Source organism: Pollicipes pollicipes, unplaced genomic scaffold (genome assembly GCF_011947565.3).
Source record: "Pollicipes pollicipes isolate AB1234 unplaced genomic scaffold, Ppol_2.1 Scaffold_4740;HRSCAF=5597_pilon_pilon_pilon, whole genome shotgun sequence".
Lineage (NCBI taxonomy): Eukaryota > Metazoa > Arthropoda > Thecostraca > Pollicipedomorpha > Pollicipedidae > Pollicipes > Pollicipes pollicipes.
The window spans coordinates 24,353,791-24,361,892 of record NW_023596545.1 but is presented as its reverse complement, the minus strand read 5'-3'; positions in this window follow the sequence as shown (position 1 = coordinate 24,361,892).

The following is an 8,102-nucleotide window of genomic DNA, read 5'->3' as shown; positions in this document are numbered from 1 at the left end:
TAGCGCGCCGATTGACTGGAGTAATTTCGCAGCCCCGGAGAAAATTCGCAACAAACTGCCTCTAGATTTATGTATGGAGATTTCAAAGTGGCTGATGTTCGCATCATTCTCAAGAAGGACATTTTGCAGGATACCTCAAGCGGTTGTCGCGCAGAACAAGAATAACCGCCGCGCTAATTCTGTCCGCGTGCGAGCAGTTACAGCTGTTGCAGGCCACAACCCGGATGGAGCGCGTTGTCATGGCATTGCGGCCAAGCAGCGACGTGTGCTGGCCAAGCGGCTGTTGGGGCTTCAGGTGTGCTGTCACAAAACAGGAGTCTCATAACGGTGGCAGCCAAGGTCTTATAACAACAGTCTCACTTCTCACAGTCAGGTGGCAGTCTCACTTTCTGTAATCGTGGCATCTATGGTCAGGGACTTCCAATCTAAAACAGCTGGAGTCAGGCGATTGCGTCGCCTCAGGCTATTGACGTGTGCGCCACAATGCATCACCTTCTGTCTGCCCTTCTGCGCTTCTTCTGCGCGCTTCTGCGCGAACGCGCAGCCGTCCCAGAGCAGGCATGCAGTATAGAGAAAATCAGTGTCTCTACGAGCTGGTGCCCGGCATCTTTAGGAAGACGATGTCGCACTTTTCCCAGGCCGACAAGCATATCGTGACACAACCGTGCGATGGTGCAAATGACCATGTAGTGTTGTGCACGTATTAACTGTACATGCCCGAGCATAAATTTAGTGTTCATAACGCCTCAATTCAATGATTTATCTGTTCATTCAAAAATTGATTGGCGAACAGCACTTTGTTGGCAAATTCTGTAAAACATACATTTCTCGACAAAATTTCCCAATGCTGTTTCAATTAATTATTAAGAGCAGTTTTATGAAAGTTATATAAAAACGTGAGCACGTAACACGTCATATATACGACAAAGCTATGATCTTAACCTTACTTCGAAAATGGCACTACCAAATCATGATTGAGAGGGGGTCGGGTACCTCATAGGTTGTTATGCACATACATTTATTCCAGTTGGTTTACACAGTGGTTTGCAACATGGCTTGCAGTGCATGCTTTAAGTTCAAAAAACTAAAAAGCGTATTTTCTAAGCAGAGCTTGTTGGGTCTACCCTGAACCCATCACCTAAGCTGAGCCGTCCAGTTCGGTGAATGGTTTTGCCTCCGCCCTGCGGCCAGACAGGAATGCGAAGGGTTTGCGTGCCGCACAACGCTGCCGCACGGCCTCCACCGGCCTGGGCTGTATGGTTATTTGTGGTTATTCGTTCTGGTGCCTCTTTAGCGCAGTCTAGTCCTAAGGCAGAAGACTGCAGGCGGCAATCAACATGGTACCCATCGCCATGGGCCCGAGGGTTGATATCTTACCGACTCATTGGCCACCTTTGAGTCTAATGACTACCCGACGCCCTTGAATGTCCCGGAGCTTCCGGAGTTCTAAAACATCTAGATGCCATTTAACCGTTTTTGGCCCGCACTTCTTCAAAAGGAACGCAGTGGAATAGGGAATTCCTAGGGAATGCAAAATATGCCGCTTGGAGAATGTTGAAAACCTTTTGCTTAAGCCCCTAGGCAAATACTGCCCCACCGACGTGACCTTTTCGAAATTAATGCAGCCTTTCATGATTAGACAAAATCCTGGCAGGTTCTGGAGTAGTGACTTCACACAGTGTTTAAAAGATAGATATGTGGGATGCATGTGTGAATCTTTTGTCCATCCTATCATATATAGTTATATGAATATCGTTGCTTCGTTATTTCATCGCCAAAATTATCAGGCAATTTTGCATAGCATTGTTGTCAAAACATCGAAAATGCACGCAAAGTTGGAAATCACAAACCAGGCTTCCAAGCCGCTCCATTTCACCAGTGTTGAATACCCTCCTAAAGCGTGGCGACCTCGGCTTTATTAGCTGACGACGTATAGTCATGAGGAGCCGCCGCAGCACTGAGTAACCTAGAAGCCGCCTGGCGACGGTTCAGCAGCGTCTGATACAACCTTTCAGAACCCCAGGCCTGCTCTGGACCGCGAGCTCACCAAGTACCTCAGCACAGGATCCGGTACCCCGAGAAGGGTGCGGTGCCCGGCATACGGTCCGGTTACCCTCCGGCCAGCGTGGCCGCGGGCCAGGCCGGCGGAGCACCGACGCCGCCCGTCGGCGGCGCGTCAGCGCCCGCCCGGCCGGCGCGGCGGCGGAGGCAGCACCGGCCGGCCGCGCGCGCTGCGAAATCAATGAGCGTGGCTCCCATCGTTACCGTACAAAATGGCAGCTGTCGGTCGCGCTCCGGTCGGCCTGGCCCTCCATTAGCCGCGTGCGGCTGTCACTTGCGCCCCGCTCTGTGCACGTACGCGGGCCACCCCGCGCGGCCGCCAGCCAGGCCGGCGCGGCCCGCGGCTGCGGCCGGCCCGCCCCGCCCCTCTCGCCCGCCGACGCCAGCCTGTCTCGGCAATGACGCACCTGATGCGGCGTGGCGTCGGTACCCGTCTGAGGCGCTCAGGGGAGCGGGGGGAAGGGTGTCCCTAGTGCTCGCGCACGCGGATAGGATGAAGTCTCAATAGCAAGGAACTGATGGAATGCATCATACCCGTGTCTGATGGTAATGCCAGGCATTCAGACACATGCCTGAGTTGCATGCGTAACGTTTTCGGTTGATGCTAAAAGACTTGGCCAGCGCGTTAGGAGGTCTACCGTTCAGAACAATTTGGCAGACACTAGCACAGTGATGTACAATTTGTGTTACGTTGGACGAAACACCAAGTTTTAAAACGGCTGCCTTCAAGTCTGGTCAGAGTAAGCAATTGTTGTCGACCAATCGATTAGCTTGCAGTTAGCCATGGTTTTGGCGATGCTTACCAAATAAAATACTACAGAAGCAAGTAATCAACTCAAAAGTAAATATTTCGGTAGATTTTTGTACAACAGGCGGCGATACACGCCACTGTAAGTTTTATGGACGAATATTTCTCGGTGTAAGCCGCAGCGCACTGCATGCGAGATTGGCTTTAACACGCGCTCGGGTGGGGGTCAAATTGCCCCCCTTGAAGGTTTTTCCAGAATGGGTTCCGAACGGCGCGGCGTAGTCCCACCAAATTTTGCATAGCTGTAGACAATTGAATAGCGGAACGTTTGGCAACACAACTTTAGATTTACGTTGTAAGGTCGCTGACCTATGGCAGGTCAAAGTCAGGTCATGGTCTCAGCGAAGGCAATTTCTAGGTAATCCTTCAATCTGATCCAACAGCGGAGTGTTAGACGAAGCCATGCATCTCTGAAATGTTTTCTTAGGCAACACAACAGTTGAATGAGCAAATTGCATTAACCTAAGGTCAGGTATGAAGGTCAAGCCAAGGTCAAAACCGACCCTTTTTTACTCTGGGGCTTGCTGTATGAGATGGCTTCTGGTGCTCATTTCGAATTTACTGGTGGCAGGAACCGCATTATACATCTTCCATGGACTTCTCAGGGGTCAGAATAGGTCACTGACCTAAAATGACCCAGGTCAACATTTTGTTTTAGGAACATATTGCCTAGCGTAATCATTGTCGCTTAGTCAAATGAAAATTCAGAGCAATCTTGTATGATTTTTGCCACCTTGACCTTCAAAAGGTCAAACAAGGTCACTGACCTTAAGTGGGTAGGTGACCTTTTGCTTAGAAATGGTTATCTAGGTTCTGGGGGCACTTTGGAGACCGACCCTGAACTTGAAATTGTTTGACCTTTTTGACCCAAAGGTCATGACCTAGGAACTTAAAAGTTTGACCTAAGTGAGTTCACATGCAGGTCAGTACACCCTGTTGATTTGGTGTTTCTAGCTCTCTTAGTTTCCGAGATCTCAGGGGGGTCAAATTGACTTTCCCCCACCCGAGCGAAGGGTATCTAGCCGGCCACCCGGGCGCGTGTTAAAAAACGACAGCATTGGTCACTTTAAAGTCGCTTGTCGGCGGTTCCATGTGTTTGGCAGCTTTCATTTCCGTCAATGAGCTATAGTCGGTACGTCCGCCGACACCAGCTCTTGAAGCGCCCGAAACAGCTGGATCCCTGTCATGAACACGACAGGGTGCGTGACTGTCTGCACGCGCGGACCACGCCCGCCCCAGTTGGTGAAAGTGTTGATTGATACGGTTGTTAATTTTCCATTAGATTATAATGAAATCTCATATCGCCGTGATGCTGCGTAGTCGAGATCGGGCCCGGCTTACTTAAAACCGAATGCACCTTCGATCAGTGCTTGCAAATATCTTGGCTTCTGGAAAACGTGACGGACGGATCGGGCCACTGAAATTGCGAATTTCTTCATTTCTCACGGAAGCTGAATCCGGTCTGCGGCTTTGATTGCAGTAACAAGCTATCAATATATATATATATATATATATATATATATATATATATATATATATATAGTTACTTTGGGCTCCATACACGACAGACCAAACAAGTGTATCACCTAACGGAAAAGTAGGATATTTTGTACACACATAACGTCTGAGAAAACAATCAAATCCCTCCCTAAAATTTGATTTGACCAGTGGCTTGATCCGTTCCGTTGGGGTCCAAATGGCTTTCATATAATTGACAAATGATCGTGAGTTATTAGACGCAGCTGGGACCATCAAGATTAGCCAGCCCGCTAAGAGAAGAGTGCGTGTGCCCCAGCCAGTAAAGGCGGCCGGGCGAGGGCCATCAGTGGAATGCAGGCTGGTCCAAGCCCGTTCAGGGCCTCAGCTGATGAAAGCCCACGCAGACTCGAGCTCAACGTATTGGCGCTTTGGCTGCGGATCACCGAGAGCCGCGGAGACGCTGCCGGCCTAATGACGTCATTGGTTACCTACTATGGAACCGTAACCGTGCGCCTGCCACAGCTCAGGCCATCTGCGACAATATCAGATTCACGATGTTATTGTGTCATAATAACAAGTAAGGCCGTATTCGCAGACTACGTCAGTCTTACTTAAACCATGATGCACCTTTAAACTTGCACGCATGCTTTTCCGAACGGCAACATTCTTACAAGCACTGATTGCAGGCTCGTGCGGCTTTCAGCAGCAATAATTACAATTATTGGAAAGGTGTGCTGTCTACTTTGGCATGTATTTGCATGTCTGAGCTGTATGGCCAGGCGAGATTTTCCTGCAACATTGCGTTAGCATGATTCCACCTCCTCATTGGGCGAGTGGAGACAGCGTATAATGCTCGCATCGCAAAAAAGCTGAAGAACGTGGTTTGAAACTGGTTCCATTTATGATTCCAGAAACTGGAGGGCTGAGCCCGACATATGTTGAACCGGCAAACTGGTGACTGCCCCACTGACACGTGCTGGGGCAGGAGCGACGGCCGGAATCGGCGCGTGGCACTCCCGGCATCGGCCTTGGCCAGCACACCTACGCGTGGGCGTGCTACCAAGTGAACTGTGAAAGCCGATTGACTTAAACAGGCTTCAAAGGCGGGATATTTCCAGCTCCATAAGAGAGAAGCTCTAATTCGATGACGTATCCATCGTTCAATATCCCAGAGAGACATGCATGCGCCGTATTCCAATAAAAATGCCCTGAAATGCTCACGATCCGCTCATGATCCTGTCCATCTGATGACTTCACTTCCGCGCGCCGTTGTATCGCCAGCCGGCAGAGAAACAGTGCCGCAGAGGCGAGACCAAGAGGCCGCGTGGCGGCTGGCGCGGAGGGACGCCCCCCAGCGCACCCGGGCCCGCCGCCCAGGAGTCTTCCCACGCCGCCGCCAGCAGATAATATTTGCATGACAGACAGTTGTTAAGCCGTCAGCCAGCCGGCGGGAGCCGGTCCAGCCCAGGGGCAGAGCGGGTTGCCCCCCTCCCCCTCCCTCTTGCCCCCCCCCCCCGACGACCGGCCGGCCGCTTGCTGGCTGAACCCAGTGACGTCGGCAGTACACTGTGCCCAGATCTTGCCGGCCGATGTCATCCAGCCTCGACACATCCCTGTCGACAGAAGCCCGTCACTGCAACGGCAGGTAGGCATGGAGATACAGGCTCCAGAGATGCTAGAACTAGAGGTGCAGACCAGGAAGACACCAGTCGTTCACTGCGGCAGCGATGGAGTGAGGCGCGGGCTTGACATACAGGCTCCAGAGATGTTAAAGCTAGAGATGCAGACCAGGACAGCAGCCGTCACTGTGGCAGCGATGGAGCGTGGCGCGGGCCCGGTGATGGGTAGCATCACTGTGATGCCAGTAGGAGAGGGATGGAGACCAGAGGAGAAGCACACGTCATTGGAGCAGCAGACAAAGAAAATATGCAGACCAGCAGATAAGCGGCATTACAGCAGCAGCTGAAGAGGTGAGTAGACCGTGGAGCGGACAGCTTGTCACTGACGGCCCTGTGGAGCGGCGGGCTGCCTGGAGAGGTAGCCCGTCCGGCCGCAGCGGTGCAGTCGCCCCCCCCTCCCCCCTCCCCCCAGTCATGGCCCTGTGGAGCGGCGGACTGCCTGGAGAGGTAGCCCGTCCGGCCGCAGCGGTGCAGTCGCCCCCCCCCCCCCCCCCCCCCCCCAGTCATGGCCCTGTGGAGCGGCGGGCCTGGAGAGATAGCCCGTCCGGCCGCAGCGGTGCAGTCGCCCCCCCCCCCCCCCCCCTCCCCCCAGTCACGGCCCTGTGGAGCGGCGGACTGCCGGGAGATAGCCCGTCCGGCCGCAGCGGTGCAGTCGCCCCCCCCCCTCCCCCAGTCATGGCCCTGTGGAGCGGCGCTGCCTGAGAGATAGCCCGTCCGGCCGCAGCGGTGCAGTCGCCCCCCCCCCCCCTCCTCCTCCCAGTCACGGCCCTGTGGAGGCGGCGGGCTGCCGGGAGAGGTAGCCCGTCCGGCCGCAGCGGTGCAGTCGCCCCCCCCCCCTCCCCCAGTCACGGCCCTGTGGAGGCGGCGGGCTGCCGGGAGAGGTAGCCCGTCCGGCCGCAGCGGTGCAGTCGCCCCCCCCCCCCCCCCCCAGTTAACAGTCGCGATACCGGCTGTCAGGCCCAGGCTATCCATCAAAACTGTCGCTCGTTCATTGGTTTAAAGATTGATGCTTTGTCTCTATGGACATTGGGATGACAACAATGTTCCAAAAGTTTTTATCATGAGTTGACTTTAAGACTCCCTGGTTGATAAAATCAATCATTCAATGTCCTGGTTAGATCGGGGACGGAATGTTGCGCTTAAGCAAGCTAAAGCCATAGCTGGTTCAATTCATTCATAGCCTGGAATCCCAAGATGAATAGCAAATCAACACAGACGATTGGACGATTACGAAAATGAGCCAAGACGGCTACTGGTCGTCCTTTGGACATGGTTTTGACTGTGCCCTTAAGCCACCCGTAAATTGATGGTCGGTGGGCATTCTTCATTACCCCTCACCGTTCTCTCCAAAGCCAATGGCCTCTTTCACCAACCGAAACTGCAACAGACCTGACCTTGGCTTCACGACCCAGAAACCGGTAGACTTGGTAGTAGTAGGCTTGGTAGATTTGGCAGACTCAAAAGGCCACCGATCACCTAGCATGTAGCAGGCCATGTCAAACCAAGGGATTACGACCAATTCGTTTGACCTATTATTTGTGTGTAAAGACAGTTGGAGTGTAAGACGACATGCGTCTTCGGGTACGACGATTTGCTGCTTCAGAGCCTAAAGTTGAGTTTATCGGGAGAGCTGGCCTTGGACCACTGCCGCGCGTTGCTGGCGAGGAGTAAAATCGCCCTATAGATCAATGTGTAGCAGTCACGGGTTACGCTGTTGAAGTTTTCGACGATTCTCAAACTCCTTACCCACATTGTATCTAACAATGACATAACATATAATGTAATGTTAATAAGATTCTGGTCAAGCCTTAAATTGAACGAGAGCAACGCGCACTTCGAAAATGGATGCAAAATCATGCCACGTGGGTAGTAGCGTCATGTCAGAGGCCCAAAACGTTTTCATGACTATCAAGGTCTGGGATAATCTGTTGCCCTACGTCAGACGTAAACATGCGTGGAACATGCGTCGTGAATCCGTACGCAAAACAGTCACACTTTCAGATAACATGCAAAATATATTTTTCGTGCACATCTTCAGACTACATGAAGATGTCATTGTGATCATATATCATGGT